Source organism: Marmota flaviventris, chromosome 1 (assembly GCF_047511675.1).
Source record: "Marmota flaviventris isolate mMarFla1 chromosome 1, mMarFla1.hap1, whole genome shotgun sequence".
In the NCBI taxonomy this organism is placed as follows: domain Eukaryota; kingdom Metazoa; phylum Chordata; class Mammalia; order Rodentia; family Sciuridae; genus Marmota; species Marmota flaviventris.
The window spans coordinates 117,730,439-117,751,211 of record NC_092498.1 but is presented as its reverse complement, the minus strand read 5'-3'; the positions used below and the strand labels follow the sequence as shown (position 1 = coordinate 117,751,211).

Sequence of the window (20,773 nt, the reverse complement as noted above, 5' to 3'; positions counted from 1 at the left end):
AAGCATGCTGTGTCCAGCTCAGAGCTGTCATCCTGCCCACTTGGCCAGGGCAAAGAGGAAACCTTTGGCAACCCAATAGGAGACTCCTCTTCCCCTGTGCTAATATGTGGGGCCCCTAATATATAAGCCATGATCACCAGGGTTCCCACCTTCCAGCAATGGCAACCTAAAAGGATTCTCTTCCCAACATGCAGCTCCAGGTGGCCTTTCCTGACCAGGAGGAAGCCAGTGGTCCACAGCACTCTTTCAGGGGTTGTACCAATGGGGATTCCGATCTCTAGGCTGCTTCCACATCTCACCCGACCCCATCCATCCCAGACACACATGAACCCAGGGGTCGTGTACCCGCGGAAACTTAAGGGTGATTCATTGACCTGTTTCTAGCCTAAAAGCAGAATGAAGGTGTGTTTGGGAAGAGCTTTAGCAGACAGGGAAAGGACTTCAGGATAGACAGTTTTTGACACAAAACAGAGGAAATAAAATAAAATTTCCTCCTCATTAGTTTGTCTGGGGGAAGTACATTCTAGAATGCATAGTGTGTGGGTCCCCTGGTTCTAGGGTGTGCTTGGATGTGTTCAGAGAGAAGCCCAAGAGACCCCCTCTGGATCTCCTTGATCCAGAGCCTTGAGGACCTGCCTCTCCTCTTCTCTGTAGAGGGGTGTGCACAGGGCAGGCCCAGCAGGTGTCCTGAGAACCTGTCTGCACAGGAAATGTCTGTAGAGAGCAAGGGATTGGAGAGGACCACTGCCAGTCACAGGAAGAAATGGCTTTTGGAGGGAAAAACAATGCTTATGGTATTCAGAGAATCAGCTCACCTACCTTCCTTCCTCTACCCATCCCTCAATTCATCCCTCTGTTCAGACACACACCACTCTCCATACCCTCATCCACCCATCCATCCATATTCCCAATCACTGTCCCCTCACCTGTCCTCCTATCTATCCCTAGATCCACTCTTTTACCCCATCCACTCATCTACCCAGCCATATACCCACTGCTTCACTCACTCATGCACCGATCCATCCATTCATCTCTCCATCTGTCCATCCAGCTATTCATCCATCTCTCCATTCACCCATCCATCAGTCTATCTATCCATCTGTCAATCTATCCATCCATTCATCAGCCCATACATCCATCAATTCATCAGTCCATCTGCCCATCCATCCTTCCATCCATCCATCCATCCATCCATCCATCCATTCATCCATCCACCCATCCATTCATCCATCCAATCATTTTTCTATCCATGCATCCATCCATCAGTCCATCTGTCCATCTGCCTATCCATCTATCCATTTGCCCACTCAACCATCCTCCTTCTCTCCCTCCTTTCATCCACCACCATGCCATACCCCAACCATCTTCCCAGGAAACCCCAGGGGTTTGCAGGATGACCACAAGTCTGGCTTTTCCATTTTACAGATTAAGGAGCCTCCATTGCAGGAGAAATGACAGATAACTCAGCTTCTGATGTCAGAGTAGCCAGGTTCACAGTCAGGATCTCCCATTGGCTGGTTAGCCTCGGGTGGTGACAAATGCCTCTGAGCCTGTCATGCTCTCTGGAAGGGTGATTCCTCTCAGTATCTGTTGACAGGAGGAAATGACAAGCGAGTATACAGTGCTCATCACTGGGTCTGGCCTGAGGCATCATTTGCCGAGCACCTACTGTGTGCCAAGTGTGCTTTGCATGTGCTTCCCTAGGTGTGATGGGAGTAGGAGGAGATTGATTTTCTGAGAGGTCAAGTGAAGAGACAGAGCCCAGGTCCCAAATGAGAGTGGTGGGACTCCAAATTCTACTTTTCTCCCACTCTGCCACTTTGATTCTGTTTTCTACCCTGCCACAAGCACACAGTGTGGCCCCAGGGCACTCCAAACCTTAGTCTCCCCATATGTACTAAGAAAGAGTGGACTGCATGGTTTCTGGGGCTGAAGGCAGAAGAAGAGAGGAGACCAGAAGCCAGGGATTGCCATGGCCCTCTGTGACTCCTGATCACTTACTCATTCAACAAATACCATGTGCCCTGACTTTCCACTATGCATCTGTCCAAAGCTCAGCATCGGGAACACAGAGAAGATGGAGAGGGACAAAGGCTTCCATTATCTGGGGAAGAAACTCAATAGCCAAGTCCACAGTTGATGAGCAACTTATTTTCAGAGATGGGGTGGTGAAGAAACTTCTATGAGAACTCCTCAGCAGGTGAGAATGGCATGCCTGGACAGGGGACAGTGTCAGGAGGATGTACTGCTTAATCTCAGAACTAACTCAACCATGAGATGAGTCTCCCTGCCAGGGCCTGCATGGAACAGAGTGCCAGGCAGAGAGAACAGCAAGTTCCAAGGCCCAGTGATGGAATCAGACTGCTGGGGACATGGAACTGGGGTCATGAACCTTGCCAGCCTCTGCTTCACATGGCTTCTGTCATATCACATTGAATCTAATAATTATTACAATGACATCTTTTCTGCTATCTGGAGAGCTGGAGCCTGGCCAACTCTTATCATTCTTTTTCATTTTAAGCATCTGCATTTCAAAACTATGGGTACCAGGTATATTTCTCTGGCCTCTGGGTACCAGGTATATTTCTCCAAATCCCAATAAATAAATAAATAAATAAATAAATACATTCTGCCAGGGAAATAGGCTGGTTTCCTTGGAAGCCAAAGCTGACAGAGCTGGTGAGGTAATTAGCTGCTGAGTTATGAGGGCCACTTGAAGCCTAATTACCAAGAGATCTGAGGTGCTTGCCTCATTAGGGCCCAGATTTACATGACACTGCAAAGGCTCATTGGATTGGTATCTCCTTTGGAGTGCTGATGGGAGGGAGGTTGCTGGGTCTCTGAGGTAATGGCCAGAGGGTCAGCGAATATGGTGTATGCTGGAGGTGGGGGAGGCTGGACAGAGCAGCACTGCCTCCTCCAGGAGCATCTCATTTCTTCTTTCCCTCTCACTCTTTTTTGGTACTGGGGATTGAACCCAGGGGTGCTTAGCCACATCCCCACCTCCCCAGTCCTCTTTATTTTTTATTTAGAGACAGGGTTTCAATAAGTTGCTTAGGACCTCTCTAAATTGCTGAGGCTGGCCTTGAACTTGTGATCTGCTTGCCTCAGCCTCCAGAGAAGTTGGGATTACAGGCATGCACCACCATGCCTGGTGGATCATTTCTTATTTCTTTGGTGGATCCTGCAGAACTTGACATAAAGGTTCAGGAGATGAGGCTGTCTTCATAAACAGGGTGCTTGACAAACAGTTGGTACACAATATGTTGAAAGGACTCAAGACTTCAATGTTATAAGACTTCAGCCTGCTAATCACTCACGTTCTAGGCTGTACAGTATAGACTGTGCATGTGCTTGTGTGTATGTGTGTGTGCATGCATGCTCTTGCATGCACTGAAACTGAAAATCTCCAATGCACAGAGAGGTGAGATGCTCAGGGAAGCCAATGTCCCATGCAAGCCACCACACCTGTGGCCAGGACAACTGTGGCAGCCTGGAACAGTAAGTGGAATATACAGGTGCTCAATAAATAATTTTGGGGGATGACACATGAATGTGCTTTTAAATCCACAGTGCAGGAGCTGGTACACATACATGTAGGACTAAATAGATGTTCAACTAAATGTGGGGGCAAGGAACCACACCATGTGCTCTGATGGGAAAAGGCTTACTAGGCAGGTGGAGTCAATGTGCCACAGCAGGGTTGAGTTGCCCACAAGGGTCCCAGTGGGTAGGGGATCTTCCTGGGGCATGTTCTAAGAGGTCTTGGCTCTTGGGATTCCGGAGGGAGCATGAATAGGAGTCTGACAGCTGGTTCACATGGGGAAGGGTCCAGCAGAAAGAAACATCCCATCATTTAGGCAGAATTAATGGTGCTCACTGTAGCTAGAAGGGTGAAGTGTCCAGGGCTGGGACAGAGACTTTATCCCAAGACTGCTGAACCTTGAATGTCAGACATGGAATTAATATTTACCCCAGAGGGCCCTGGGGAGACCAAAGACTCCCATATACCAGAGAAGGACACAGTTATATGGGACTTCTAGAACAATCTCTTCCCGACTCTTGGAGCAGGACCATTTGGCAGGCCAGGAAGGAGATAGCAAGGGCTGATCCCAGCCTGCTCCATCACAAGCTCCCCACCATGATGTGTAACAGGGCCAACTGGGCATGCACTGCAACCTCTGAAACCATGAGGCCAAATAAACCTCCTGTCTTTATAAGTTAATTGTCTTGGGTATTATTATAGTGAAAGAAAGCCAAGGACACATAAAAATATCTAATTTTAGAAAATGATCATAAGTCTGTGGACCAGGTGTTATTGGCTGACCAGTGCTCAGGCTGGTCCAAGGACTAGACACCTTGATTCAGTTCTAATTTCCCCATGGTGGCCTAGAAGGAAAATTAGGACCACTTTACAGATGAGGAAAATGAGGCTCAGAAAAGGAGGTGATTTGTCCAAAGCACAGGGCTGATGGACTGGAGGAACTAGGACCCACCTCCAGGCTGACCTCCGTGCTATAGAGAGGTTCAGTGTTCAGGGGAAATCATAATTTCTTAGAAAGAATAGAAATGGTACTGGGAGAGGGTAGAGGAGGGGAGCCACAATATGAGGCCAATGAGGACCCTTCATTTCCATCAATGTAACTGGAGGGTATTTTTGCTGTTCTCAGTCTATCCTGTGCCTGTTTTTCTTTTGCACTTGACATCCTGTTTGCTATGGAATTTTGTACCTTTTTTCCTTTTCAATTACTATTATGTTACAATTATGCTTCCATGTAGTCCCCCTGCCCGAACATTGGAATGACTGTGTAATAGTCTCTTTTAGATGTCACAATGCTTTTTTATTTTTCACTTGGGTGGACATTTAGGTCACCACACATTTGGTGGTTCATATTTAATGCTATAGGGAGCATTATCTCTGTGCATCCCTCACCTTCCATGTTCAAGATGCTACTCTGCAGCTGGAGGAGGGGGCCAGAGGATGCTTTTTAGAAAGATCTTGGTGCTTGTTGCTACATTTTCAATGACACACCACACTCCCATTATGTTGGGGTGGTGGGGGCCTCCTCACCATCTTCTGGCTTTCATAGACAAATAACTTTAATGACAAAATAATTTTTAAAAAATAGGGGGGAAGTTGCACTTTCTTGCTTTAATTTCTTTCTCTCCGATTCCCACTAAGTCGAGATTTTTCCAACACGTTTATTAACCAGATACATTTCCACTTTTGCAAAGAGCCTGTTGACAGGAGAACTAGTCTTAAACTGAAAATAGAATCTGAAAAATATTCAGAAGCAAGAAATTAATATGGAATCTAAAAACCAGGCAATGGACCATGAACACAGGGGTTAATCCTGCCCTGCTCTTTAGACACAAAAAGGTCTGGATGCTCTTAGGTGGGTGCAGGGTCTAAGACTCAAATGTGGGTAGGGGTCCTGACACAGATGGCCCTGGAGTTGGGACTGAGAGGTCAAGATCAACACAGGATGTGACCCACCCACAGTCCAGGATCTAGACCCCTTTCCATTCTAGGTCTGATGCCCACCCCTGTGCCCTGGGTCAGGATGGGGCTTGCTCTGGGGCTGGTTGCTGGTTGGAGCAGTCTCTGGTGGGAGCCCCCTGGCCACACAGTAGCTTTCTAGGATGCCATAGGAGCCTCCCCACCAGCACCTCTATCATCAAAACTGAGTCCATCCAATGTCATGGACACATACACTGTAGCCTTGTAGTTTCCTCCTTTCCTGGGCTGATGCACTTGCTTCTCCAGCCTGGACCCCCTCCCTCCTGCCTCTATCACCTTGCTCCAGGAACACCCACTGGCACACTTTGCACATGCTGTTCCTTATGCTTGAAATGCTTTTCCTACATGGGCACAGCAGAACATCCCTACTTCCTGGAAGCTGGCCCTGATTGTTCCACAGATTCTCCCTCCATAGACCCTATTTCTTCACTTCATGCAACTGAGCTGCCTCTGAAATGTACTTGGCTCTTCTGCCTGCCATTGATTCTCCATCTGGACTGCTGGGGGGAGCCCCCAACCTGGGAAGCTGTGAAACAGACTGCTGTCTGGGCCCTGCCCCAGACTAATTAAATCAGCATCTCTGATGGGTGGGAGGGCCTGGGTGGGCTTGGAAAGCTTCCCAGAGAAGCCAATGGGCAGTGTGCCTGACACTGTGGAGGTAGGCCAAGTGCCACACAGTATGGACTTCACAGTCACCCAGGGAGGGTCCACACAGGGTAGAAACCATGATCCCCCTCACAGCCCAGCACCTTGCCTGGCACCTCAGAGATGCTAAGTCCAGGGAACGAGTTCACAATACCAACCCCAATTTGACCCACTCAGCTACAGGACATTGAGGACAATCCAAAAGTTCCCAGTGATTGGAATCAGTGATGGATGGGTTGGAGCATTGTCCCCATCTTCCAGAAAAGGAAGCAGAGACTTAGGAAGGGTGTTTTCAGGGAAATTTTCCTCTTTAGGAGGTGGGAGAGACTCAGACCCTTGTTCAGGAGTGAAGTTGGGGGAATCATATGGAAATTTTTGGAGAATAATTCCCTTCCCCAATAGATGAGTTGAGGGGTAAGGCTGAAATCTGTGGCCTTCAGTTCACAAAGAATTTGAGTTTTGGGGTGGGAAGGAACCTTCTCATGATGGATAGCCTAGTCCTACTTCTTGCCCTTATCTTCCCAGGTTGCTCAGAGCAAAGGTCACCACTGAAGTGGCCTGCAGCACTCTGCCCACCTGCTTGCTTATCTTCTGCCTCCATATCTGGACTGTGAGCCACTCGATGGCAGGACCTGTCTGTCTGGTTCATCATGGGATGCTCAGAGTTGATTTCAGTGCCTGGTACATCACAGAAGTTCAACAAATGGGTACAGTTTTCTCTGTATCTCCCAGTGGATTGGTCCCAGCCTCCACCCCTCACAATAACAAAAATACAAGACTGAGCATGTTCCCTAAATAAAATGTAATAGCATTTGCATATAACCACACAATTCTCTCATAGACTCGAAATCATCTCTAGAGGACTTAAAACACCTTATACAATCTAAAAGCTATGCAAACAGTTGTTTTGCTGTGTTGTTCAGGGAACAAGGGCAAGAACAGAAGAAGTCTGTATGTGTTCAGTACAGACACAGATCGCAGGCCTGATCACCTGGCACCTAGAGGAAAGATCAGACCAAGCATGGATGCTCCTATAGAGAGTGCTGGAGGCTGAGCTGGTGGGAGCCCAGGCAGGTGGGCAGGTGCATCCTCATGACACTGAATTGTTGTGCATTCAAGTTGTGCTATTTGGACATTTCTGGAAAAATTTTAAAACATAGTTGATCTGAGGTTAGCTGACTGTGCAGATGTAGAACTTTGGGATCCACATGGCCACTTGTCCATGAATTTTAACGCTTACTATTGAAGTGTCTGGCATGGTGTTTAACACACACAATCCCAATTTAAGCTCCACAAAGAACCTGGAAGAGACATGATGGAGTCATCAACTTTATCCACTCTAGCGACAGCATCAGTATGTTTCAGAGGACTGAAGGAAGTTGTGCAAGAACCCAGGACTGGTGAGTGGCAGATTAGGATTTGAATGCAGGTTGGTCTGGCTCCAAATCACTGGGATTCACCCCTCCCTCTTCTACATGTGGCCATACGGGCGTTGAGTTCCAAATGCACTAACATGTTAGATGTGCATTTACTTAGTTCCAAGCACAGGGAAGTGCTTAGCACCTCCTTGGAAGGCCCTGGGCATTGCCATTCACATCATTGGGTCACTATCCAAGGACCCAGCTTTGCAGATGTGGAGGCTAAATAGGCTACATTGATCGAGAGTCAAGACGCAGTTACAGGCCAAGTGCAGAACAACAATGTGGGGACCCTCCTCCACAAATAGCAAGAATTTCACAACCTTGGGTGAAGAGAGCACCAAACCTTTGGTCTGGGAAAATACAGAAGTCATACACCTGGGGAGCTGGGTCTGCTCACCCAGGGTGCCTGCAGAGTTATGCTCAAGGGCAAGGCCATCCTGGCTGGTGCCCCTCTCTTCCTAAGTTGCCCTCTACCCTTCTCCACCTCCCGCAATCTTCCTGTTATTCCTCCATCTCCACCCAACATCTTAGCAAAAGCAGCTCATGTGAGCTTAATGTAACCCTCTAGTCATATCCTGGGGCCAGTCACAGCATCCTGGACTTACTCTGCCATTATTTTAATGTTTCTTTAACAGCCAAGTGCAGAAGAATAGTCCCTATTAGAAGAAACAGAGATGCTGAGTCATTTGCTGAAGGTCAACAGCCAGGGGTTTCCAATCCTGTTCTCCTCACCACCAGAGTCTGTCACACTAGCTCCTTTTTATAAGCCATCTGTTGCATAAGCCAGGTACTCTGAAAAAGTAGAAGCCCAGGCAATTGCTTTGAGGTGGGAACAGTTGTCCCATCCTTCCTTTTAATGCCAGGGGAACTTGGGTCATCTGAGATTGTCAGTGATGGGGATGGCCAGGCTCACTGAGGAAAAGGGACCCTGCCTGGCTGCAGAAGAAAGACCATCTGTCAGACGCACCAACCCAGATGCCCCCTCCTGTAAGGGTTCTGTGTTTGGAATTGGGGTGTCTGATGACTTCATGGCTGTGGCATGCTTGGTGGCTGGGAAAGATTCTATACAAAAGTATAGGATGCCTACCTGCTGGGAAAGTTTCTGTGCAAAAAGACTTGGATGCCTAGCTGCTGTAGCAATGCCCTGCATGCAGAGGCTCTGTGCTAGAGTCTTATCAGCTTCAACATTGATCTCAGGTACACAGCTCCTGGGAATAAAGAACCTCTCTTGTTAGACAACCACAATGTTTCACTAAGCTCCCTGCTTCTTGGCTGCACATGAAGCTGTCCACATAACAGTAACTTTAAACAATAGACTTTATTGAGAGCTACACAAAGCCCCTAACATTGCACATTGCAACTTAATATGTAACTGAAGAACAAGCTGCATAATGTTGCTAAGTCTGTAACCTGCCTAATTACACAATGAACAATAATGTACTACTGATGCCAGTGACCTAAGGTAACCTATTGACATAAATAAAGCTAGCGGCTTGGACAAAGGGCCTTTCTACCATTCTGCCTCTGCACCTTGCTTCTGTCTCCTTTTGTTTTCTTTGCAGCTGGACCCAACATGGGGCACAAGAGAGTTCTCTCCCCACACTACTTCAAAGCCTCTATCCACAGGGAATTTAAAGCAACAGATCCGCCTGAGAAAGGGTCTCTTCCAGATGTGCTGATAGGAAAAGAATAGCTTACTGACTGGAGCAGACTATAACACATGTCTTTAATTGGCTGGTACCAATCCCAATATGGGGAATTCCCTATCTGATGCTCCATGATGTCATCGGACTGAGCTCTCCTTTTTACTTCACAAGACTGGACATACTGTAAGTAGTGCTAATCTTGCTGCCTTGCTGACAGAGATAGACTCTTGTCCTTGGTAACCAGAAAGTGATTCCTTATGTTTAAAATATTGGGAAGACATAGGTAAAAATCTTCATGAAGAGCCACATACTCCTTTGCTTGTGCTGGAAGCTTGGTTTCTTTGTTGCCATGCTATTTATAAGTTCTATATTTCTCAGCAAATGTTCCCTCCCCCTTAGCAACAGCTGCAACAGTCTCCTTTACAGAGACATTCCCTCTGCCTTCACAGCACTCTCCTCCTCCACTGCTGTGGCCCCTGTTTAAATCTCCCTTGGCTGACTGTTCACAGCAGGCAACAAAGGAGGGAGAGACACATACTTTAGCTGTTTGTCCTATTAATTTAAATCCCACTAGCCAGCCAGAGCATAATTACCTTTTGCTGTATTTAAAGAATTGCTACCTGTGGACCCAAAACAAAAGGAGGGGGAATCCGTTTTTTCCAATTGCCTCAAGATTCCATGATACAAATGTTTCCAATTTAAACAAAACATCCTTGCAGGAATCCTTTCATGCCACTAGAGGGAGCTCTAATATTAATTTAATTACTACTGCAGATGTTCAAATGCAACTTTCTGGGGAAATATATAAAATTACTACTCAAATTCAAAAATACTTTTGGATTAATTTACCCAAGAATAGTTTTGGATTAATTTTGTATCATTAATCATTATCATCTTAATGCTAAAGAGGGACAATTTGTTATTCTCAGAGTAATTGATTTTAATTATACTGGTACAATATATGTCCAAACGTGGTACAATATATGTCCAAATGTGGTACAATATATGTCCAAACGTGGTCCCATATGCCCTTAAACCTCCCCAAAGGATCCTCCGTTGCTTAATTGATTGTGAGTCCCTATGTTTCAGTCAACAACCTTTGAATGAAAGGGGAAATGCAAATTTAACTCTACTGAATTAGAACATGTTTACAATTACTGAAGGTAAACCTAAATTAACTCTTTGTTTAAATGAGCAACCAATTACAGGATTATTGGAAACCAACCAATTATAGGATTATAGTAATACCTCTTATGGTATGGCCTTATACATTGGCTCCTACAAAGGGCTATCCCAGTTAAGGGCAAAAGAAGCCATAATAAGTAGGTATCCAAAAGCTCCCTGTGGCTACTATGCTCTTCCCCTTCCAATCTACAACAAATCATCACTCATGTTCAGCCATATGTGGAGAATATTACAATATTTACAAGATTTAAAACAAAAACAAAAATAACTCTCCAGAAAGAATATAAACTACTACGTCATGCTTTAAGAGAATAATCTTACAAAAGAAAAAAAAAATGATTACAGCAGTTTTCCTTATTTCTTAGCCTCTGCTGGATCTCTAGCTCTCCTAGCCTTATGTTTAAAATGTATACAGGGCCTACAAGGTTTACTAGGCTTATGAAAAACCAGTTAAGACAGAAGTGTCCCTTTTAAATCCAAACTAATTGGCTAGGTATCTTATCTGTTTTTAGTTGGCTTTATTAACCAGTGCCTCCCTAATGTTACAGCACAGAAAGAGAAAAAATAAAAAGATTCCAAATATACAAGCTTTCTTTAATTTTTTTTAAAAAAGAATGTCACAGGCTTCCCCATGTATAACTAATTAACTCTACTGTCATTAGAACATGTTTACCAATTACTGAAGGTAAACCTAAATTAACTCTTTGTTTAAATTAAAAACCCCTACTGTCATGTATAACTTTTATTTATTAAAACAAATTAAAAAATAAAATGTAGTCCAGAAAATTTAGTCACCCCTTTGATTGCTAAGTATACAGAAAACTCTGTAAATTCTTTCATCCTAATGATAATATTCTGTTGTTATACCCCAGCTTTGGGAAATCCAGTAAAATCAAACTTTTTTTTACTTTTAGAGCCCATTATAATATCTGGGTTCACCTGGCTAAAACTGTCAATTCATCTAAGACAAACAATTATTCATAGGTGGATTTTTACTAATAATAACTAGGATTGTTATTTGTGCTTGTTGTCGAGACCTACCTTATTTTTTGATTCCACCAATATTAAAGAGAAGACAAGTGTTATTCATCCAAAAGGCCATACAAAACAAGAAAAGAGAGCTGTAAGTTTTCTGTGTTTGGTTTTGCGGTGTCTGATGGCTTCATGGCTGTGGCATGCTGGGTGATAGGAAAGATTCTGTACAAAAGTACAGGATACCTAGCTGCTGGGAAAGTTTCTGTGCAAAGATACAAGATGCCCTTGATCTCAGGCACACAGCTCCTGGGAATCAATAAACTCTCTTGTTAGACAACCATCATGTTTCACCAAGCTCCACTGTCACCTCCGCTGCACCTAAACCTGTCCACATAATAGTAACTTTAAACAATGGAGTTTCTTGAGAGCTACACAAAACCCTTAACATTGCACAGGGCAACTGTAATATTAACTGAGGAATAAGCTGCTTAATGTTGCTAACTCTATAATCTGCCTAATGACACAATGAAAAATAATGTAATACTGATGCCAGTGACCTAATGTAACCTATTGATATAAATAAAGCTGGCAGCTTGTACAAGGAGCCATTCTGCCATTTTGCCTCTGCACCTCACTTCTGTCTCCTTTTGCTTTCTTTGCGCCTCCCGCTCAGCAGCAAGCTGTGTACAGGCTCTGCAGCCCCCTGTTGTGAAATGATAATTTTTGGCTTCCTGACTGTGGATGGTAGCATGTTTTCTTTTTTTTTTTTTTTTTTGGAGGGGGGTATTGGGGCTTGAACTCAGGGGCACTGGACTCCTGAGCCACATCCTCAGCCCTATTTTGTATTTTCTTTAGAGACAGGGTCTCACTGAGTTACTTCGTGCCTCGCCATTGCAGAAATGGGCTTTTTATGAAAGTCTTGTGGCTGTTGGACTATTTTATGAACTCTTAGAGCTGGGAGACCCCCATACATGTCCACCTTCATTTACTGTTTCTGCAAAATCCAGAAAAGCCACCCACAGTAGTCGTGGAGTGAGGAGGGCAAGCAGGAGCAGGGAGGTGGTGGACACATTGACAAGAGCTGAACTGCAGCTGACACTTTGTACTTGGCACTTGGGCTCCCACCAGGTGGTTACCAGGATATGTTGGCATTAAGTTGCCCTTGGCACCCAGGGAAGAGCTGGCCACTTGTGAAGGGCCCCAGACTTGGCAAGCAAACGGACCAGGTTTCACACTCTCTCCACATAGACTGCGCATGTCCTTGGGCAACTGTCCTGACCTCTCAGAGCCTGGTTCCCCAGTACGACGTGTTCTGCTGATCCCTGCCCTGCAGAGCCCCACCCTGCAGGGGTATTGGGAAGATTAAGTGACAGTCAAGTTAGGAAGACCCTAGTGTGATCCTTGAGCCACAGCTTGTTTTCAATACAGGACCATTGAACCTGCTCTGTCATCTTTCATCTTTGGACAAGGAGGCAATCACAAGTGATTAAAATCTTTTTCCAGCCCCCCTCCATCTTTTCCCCAATTAGGAAAAGGCTGAATGTATAAATAGTTTGAAAAAAGGCTTGGACAGATTCCTGCAGAAGCCATGTGGAGTTGTTAAACTAAGACACCTGCCCCAGGCTTCTGTGGGCTGCCCTGTGTGTCGGGCTTCTGGGCCTGTCATCATCGTGGCTGGCACCAGAAGAAGTGGGCCCTGGTGTGGCCACCCAGCCAAAAGCCTTTTTCAGCACACAGAGTTATTTGTAGAAGCAACACCTTTCCTCATTACATTTTTCTGTTTCAAATTTAAATTCTTCATAATGAATACAGGGTTGTAACACTTAGGAACAAAGCATAGACACATGTGGACACAAAAATGTTTATATATATATATATATATATATATATATATATATATATATATATATATATATAAACATTTATCCTATGTTTTATGATATATTTTACATAATTTATTTTATATATAGCAGTCCCTCAGTTAATTATGGGGATGATTCCAGGACCCTTTTGGATACCAAAGTCCAAGGATGCTCAAGTCCCTTATATTAAATGGTCTAATATTTGCATAGAACCCACGAACATCCTCCTTTATGTTATCAACCCTCTCTAGGTGACTTACAATGCAAAAACAACTTAAGTGCTATGGAAATAGTTGTTACACTGTTATTGTTTAGGGAACAACAAGAAAAAAGTATGTACCTGTTTAATACAGAGGCAAAGCTTTCAAAATTATTTTCAATCCATAGATATAAAGGGCCTAGTATATGTTATTAAATATATTTTAAATTTGCAATTCTGTGAGTAGGATTTTTACTCCTAGGTTCAAATTGGCATCTTTTTCACTATTTTTAATTGTTTGGTTTCAGGTTCCATGCTGAGTCACAAAACTAGGACAAGCAGTGAGACCAAACAATGTTGCAAAGAGTTTGCAAGAAATGAAGAAGGGCCTCATAAGATTTCTACAGAGCCGTCTTTCCTGCAGCAATGTCATTTTAAAACATTATTGGGAACTTTGCTCCTTTGAGGGGAGTGCTTGAAAATTCATGCTGTGGTCTCTAAATAAAGTCTCATTTGAAATATTTCTCTCCGAATCCAGAGTAGGGTAAACAATGAGGAAATTTTCTGAAAAGTGTTTTTCAGCTTCTTGGTTATGACTTTATTTTGTGCAAGCCTCTAGAAAGTTCCAAGCAAGATTTTACTTCCAATGGCAGAACATTATTCTATTGTTTATTTGATTATTTTTCTTCTTCTGTATCTCCATTGTGTTGGTCCTATGAGTTTTAAAAAATTTCTGTAAAGGAGAGTCTGAAATCACTTTTCCCCAAAAGTTATTCATTAGAAATATGACTTTAAAAATCAGAAGACAATGAATCAAATCTCCTTTGTTTTTAATATTAAGTTGGCATTTACGTACAATTACTATACACCCTGACTTATACAACACACTAAATGATTTTTGTAATAGGGACTCCATATCAAAGTGTTTTTTTTTTTTTTTTTTTTTTTTTTTTGAGAAGATCATCCATATGGGGGCCTAAGATGATCTGGAAATAGCTTAAATTATTAGGAAAAACAGCATTGGCTCTTCCAGAAGCCGAGAAGCCACTGTGGAAGTCAGCTTTATGTTACTATAACAAAATCCTTGACGTTATAATTTATAAAAAGAAAAGATTTATTAAGCTCATAGTTCTAGAGGTTCTAGTCTGAGATGAAGTGGCCTTATTGCTTTGGGTCTTCAGTGAACCCTCTGGTGCTGGATGGCAATGGCAGGAACACGTGTCATAGAAACTACTCACTTTGTGACCCAGGAAGAGACATTGACCCCCAGTGACCTAAGGCCTTCCCACTAGGCCTCATTTCCTAAGGGTCCTACAACCTCCCTGAAGAGCCACAGTGGGGACCAAACCTTTAACACATGGACCTTTGTGGGACACTTAAGCAGACCACAACAGCCACCCTCATCTCAGGGTGAGATGTCCTTCAGTTTCAGTGGGGCCTATGGGCTGGGGCAGAGGGGAGCCCATGAACTGAGCAGCGGGGTCCTGGACCATAGCATGTGTGGCCCTGGCCAACCCAAAGGCACTCACAGTCCCATAGAAAGGCAAAGAATTTTTTTTTTTTTCTGACCACACACTGCTTTAGTTCCTCTCTGGGGCTGCTAGGGCTCAGGATGCATGTTCAGCCACATTTCTGGCCATCCTAACTATAATCTGAAAGTCAGGGAGGATGGATTCCCTGGGGCCTGGGCTTCTCCCCTTGGGTCTGTGTCTCAGGATTTCCCTGGGGTCTGCCTGACAACTTCCAGGATTAGCAGGCATGAGAAAGCTTGGCTGTCCTGAAGACCTTGGACAGGACACTTGAGCACCTTCCTTCTTGCTTTCTTTTTAAAAAATTTGTATTATTTTTTTTTGTAGTTGTAGATGGACAGAATGCCTTTATTTGTTTATTTTTATGTGGTGCTGAGGATCGAACCCAGTGCCTCATACATGCCAGGCAAGTGCTCTACCACTGAGCTACAGCCCCAGCCCTGTTTGCCTTCTTATTTTTTTTATTATTCTCTCTCCTTTTCCTTCATTCCTGCCTTTCTCTCTCTTCTTTCTTTCTTTCTTTCTTTCTTTCTTCTTTCCTTCCATTTTCTTTTGGGGGGGGGGGCAGGGATTAAACTCAGGGATGCCTCACTGCTTAGCCACATCCCCAGCCCTTTTTATTTTTATTTAGAAAAAGAGTCTTGCTAAGTTGCTTAGGACTTTACTAGGTCACTGAGGCTGGTGTCCAATTTGTGATCCTCCTGCCTCAGCCTCCCGAACCACTGGGCCTACAGGTGTGCATCCTCTCCTTTCTTATGCTTGGTCTTCTCTTCTCTTTTCCATTTCCTCTCTCCCCAAACTTACATTTCCCCTCTCTCTTCCCTATTTTTCTTTTCTTTCCTTCTTTCTTATCTCTCAAGCTCTCCACCACCACTGGCTATTTTGCTCATCTCATTTTTTTATTCTTTATTCTCTGTTCTACTCTCTCTTCCCTCTTCCATGTGCTCCTGTCTTTGCTTTACCTGCTTTTCCTACCTCCTCAGCTCTCTCTTTCTTCTCTCTCTCTCTCTTACACACACACACACACACACACACACACACACACACACACACACACACATTTCCTTAAGGACCCAGCAGAAGATGAGTTTGTGACTTTGCTCTGTATTGAAGGCACAGTGTCCTTAGCAACCCAACAGCAATCAAACTAAACTAAGCCAAACCAACAGGGAAGAAAGGAAAGAAAGTCACTTACCCCAGACTCCAGGTCTCTGCTGCTGCAAGCTCACACTTGTCATAGGCACAAGGCATCTTGAGGCCCTTATATTGGTTAGCTGCAGGGGACTCACTCCTCTCCCAGAACCTGTCAGCATTACTGGCATTTCTGAAAATAATAGGAGACTAGAAAAAGCTGCTGCCTCTTTGGGCCTCCTGACATCCAATATTAGGAAGAGGAACATGTCCTGTTGGATTTTCTGGAGACCAAGACTCTGCTGAGGGTGAAAGTCACAAGTTTTGGTGATTTCCAAAGACAGGGTGGTCCTGATGGAAAGGTGAAGGGCACTGCCCTGGTGATGTGTCCCAGGCTACAGATGTTTTGCCTGTCCTGACTCTCTGGCTCACATGCAGGGCTGGTGACACCCCTTCTTCAGATCCCCCCTTTGCATCCCACTCCCCAGTTGTGGGGGGCACATGGGGACATGAATAGTCAGGCCTGGATCTACCATCTATGGTAGATCTATGTTCTATCTATGCTCCCCATTCATGCCCTTGTTTATTTATATCCTTCCAGTACTTGGTATCAGTTCTTTTATTTTCTCCCTTCTGTAGGATGTGTGGTGCTATGTGCTTGTGATTTTAACTTGCATTTGTATGAGGACTAAAGATTTTGGGTTATTTTCATAAACTTACTGACCACTAGGCTCTCACTTTGGTGAAGCAAAAAAAAGTCTCTTTCAAATTTGTTCCTCAAATTCCCACCTGCCAAATTTTCCAGGGAGTCCACTTTCTCCCTCTGGAGACTTCTTTCTCTGTAGCAAATTGTCCAAGGGGTCTATCTTGCTTCCAAAAGCCAGGAAGAGAATAGTCTACAAATGATCAAGTTGTACTTCTCAGTGTTCACAAGAGGTCGCTGTTGGAAAAGTGGATGATGCATTCTGGTGCACCAATTTCCTCTGCTGGGAGAATAATGTTCCAGGTTCTACTCAGGCAACAGCACTGCTCCTCCAGTGAGGTCTCAGATAGCCTTGTATAGGTCCCAGCTGCCCATAAGGGTGTCACTGGCAGCTGTTCACCAGGGTGTCATTAAGCACTTGAGTTTGGTGGTTGTGTTTTGAACTTGCAGTCAAGTTCAGGCATTGCTACTGGAGAGTCTACCCATTTCCCCAAGCACCCAGATATTATTGGCTCCATGCCAACCCAAAAGACAAATTTATTTATTGTTATTTTTAATTAATTAATTAATTAATTGGGTACTGGGTATTGAACTCTGTGGCACTTGATCACTGAGCCCCAGTCCCAGCCCTATTTTGTATTTTATTTAGAGACAGGGTCTCACTGAGTTGCTTAGTGCTTCACGTTTGCTGAGGCTAGATTTGAACTTGTGATCCTCTTCCTCAGCTTCCTGAGCTGGTGGGATTACAGGCATGTTTCACTGTACCTGACTGGCAAATTTATTTTTGCTCAACGAGAGATTCAGGTGGGAATGGAAGGGCAATCTCGTGTCCTTGGGTCTATGCACCTGTCCCCAACAAATGAATGTCCATCTACCTTAATTATAGGGTATGATTATGTGGATCTTCTATGATCCAAAATTTAACCCCAGGAGATAGGGGTTAGTTCACTTAGAGAAGTGACTGGTGGGTCCTTTCAACAAAAACAGTAATGATCATTTCTGCTTCAGGAACTCTCTCATTATAAACATTTACTCTACAAGGTGGTCCTCTTCATTAATGAGCATGGATTAAAGCTCAGAGAACACTTGGGTCAGAAGGTAGTTGAGAGGCCTTTGTCTGGGGATTGGTCAGGGAACCATCTTGGTAGCCTGTGTGAAAATGTGGCAGGTAGTTGAGGAGTGGTCAGGGAGATGTTGTGAAGAAAAGAGGAATGGGCAGGACTGGATTCTAAGACCCTCGGCCTTTAGGAGGTGGTCAGAGGCTGAGATGTGGTTTGTATTTGCAGGTCCATCAGGAGGCAGTGATGTCAGTGAGGTCAGGGCTGGGGGCATGAAGAGTGCCAGGTAGGGGTGTGAGCAGGTGTGGGGCTCCTGTGGTGAATGCACAGTGGGCTTCAGCTACACAGGCTGCACATATGAAGACACCTGAGGCAGGCCGGTGCCTGGGAAGGGACAGTGGACACTGGGGTTTGAGGATAGTGTATTTGGGGTGTCAGGTCCCTGGGGGGCAGTTTGAGATGAGTTGGGCAGGGGCCAAGACAACAAAGTAATTCAAAACATGTCTGAGGATTCCAGTTTGTGTTGGTGATATTCTGTTAGGACCATGAAGCTGGGCAGAGTTTCAAGGTCATAGAACATACCAAGCCAGTAGAAGTTAGGGGTTTGGATCTATTGATGCAGCAATGATGTTATATGGTCTCAATTTTCTCTCTCCTCAAATTCATATGTTGAAGTCCTAATCTCCCAGGACTCAGAATGTGACCATTCAGAGATTGGGCTTTTTAAAGATGATTAAGTTAAAATGAATCCTTCAGAGAGAGGCTGTAATCTAGGCTGATTGGGGCCGTTTGAAGAAAAAATCTGACACCCAGACACACAGGGGAAAGATTTTGTGAGGCCACAACCAGAAGGTAGCTGCCATCTGTGAGCCAAAGAGAAAGGCATAGGTAATACTAGGCTTGCCACACCTCAATCTTGGCCTTGCAGCCTCCAGAGGTGTGAGAGAATGCATTTCCAATGTTGAAGTAACTCAGCCTATGATACTTTGTTACAGATGCCCAGGTGGCCCCAGTGAGGCCTCAGGTGCTATGGTTGATGATAGGCCTGGAAGAGGAGACTGGGGTCCAGGGAGCCTTCATGACTGCTCCCTGATCACTCAGAGCTCAGCTCACAATTTTTACCTCAGCTCTCTGAGTCCCAGAAGCCTTCCCATCAGGCTGCCCCGGGAGCAGGCTGTAGCTAAGGGCCTGACTGGAGGATCAGGTTCACTGCATCCCTCCATCCTCAGCACTAGAGATCCACATCACCTGTGCTGCCCACATTGTGCTCTTCACAGACCTTACAATGGCACTCGAGAACATTTACTGAGATGCATATATATACAGCAGACCAAATAAAAAGAAGGAGGGAGGGAGGGAGGGACAGAGATAGAGATAGAGATGATAGATAGATAGATAGATAGATAGATAGATAGATAGATAGATAGATAGATATGGGGAAGAACTAGAACCTGTAATTTGCACCTTCTCAAGGTGGATTTGAGGATCTTCTGGAAGGAGGCGAATCTGTTGAAGCCTGGGGTTTGCAGGCGGATCATGGGGTATGAGATTGACTCTTTAAATTGAAAGTACTAGTGCTCGCTCTGCAGTTCAGCACTCCCCACTGTGTTTATTCCCAAGACATCATACAGAAAAGCTGGGGGCATTCAACTAGGTTTTCTGTTATTAATCAGTCAATTAAACTGCAATCTCTGGGGTATCCATTTTCACTCTTAAGGAGGTGAGAAGCACACTGGGGACTCCCAATCTGGTTGGTAAATACCAGCATGGTGTGGGGGAAGGAGAGGAAAGCGACCTAACATAGCCAGGGAAAGAGAGCATGGGATGAGGGAGGAAGAGAGAGTAGAGGCTGGGGCCAGTGTTGGTGTTTTGTTCTGGTGACTTCTGGAAGGGTGATTATTGGAGATTTGCTTGTAGAGGAAGGGCCAGTTGGGGACCAGGTGGAAGAGGGGCCAGTAGGCTGTGGAGCCTGGCTGACTTTGGAGCTGGGCCTGGAAGAAATACAGCTGTGCTACCCTGAGCCTCACTTTGCCGTCCCACAAAATGAGAGTGTCTAATCTCTAGTCTTTATTCATCCCTCCTTTATATGACACAAGACCAATAAGATGGTGAATGTGGAAATCTATATTTATTTTTGTAGTACTGGAGATCGAACCCAGGGCAATGTGGATGCCAGGCAAGCACTCAATCACTGACCTACACCCCTAGCCCCAAATATAGAAATCTTTTGTAAACTCTCCTATGCCAGAAAGGTCATATGGAAGTGGTAGTGGCCATGATAGGCTGAATAATGAAATTTACAAATAAACAAATTGAAATTATAATACTCTTTTAAAATGTGAAATAGTAATACATAGACTGAGTGGTTAAAAGCAAGTATATTTCATTTATTAATTTAGTGTGATGTTTCCAGATGGACAAAAGGGATCCTTTTGAGTTTTTCTCTAAGAGATGGTTCTTCAGATTCCCAGCATTCCAAATTGTGAACAGTCTGTGGTAATTGGGCAGGAATGCAGAAGGAAGGGAGAAAAAAGCAAATTCTGAGACTTAATTTTTTTTTTTAGTTGTTGATGGACCTTCATTTTATTCATTTATTTATATGTGGTGCTGAGATTCAAACCCAGTGCCTCACACATGCAAGGCAAGTGCTCTACCACTGAGCCACAACCTCAACCCCTGAGAACTTTTTTTAAAAATATTTATTGGGACTGGGGTTATGGCTCAGTGGTAGAGTGCTCGCCTTGCACATGAAAGGCCCTGGGTTTGATCCTCAGCACCACATAAAAATAAATAAATAAAGTTATAAAAATATTTATTTATTTTTACTTGTAGTTGGACACAATACCTTTATTTTATTTATTTGTTTTCATGTGGTGCTGTGGATCAAACCCAGGGCCT

At 44.5% G+C, this 20,773-nt stretch overlaps 1 pseudogene; it reads right to left on the bottom strand.

Moving 5' to 3' along the window:
* Nucleotides 1-19,413, bottom strand: part of LOC114106474 (A-kinase-interacting protein 1-like) — a 97,969-nt pseudogene extending 78,556 nt beyond the window's left edge.
* Between the last annotated feature and the right edge of the window lie 1,360 nt (nt 19,414-20,773).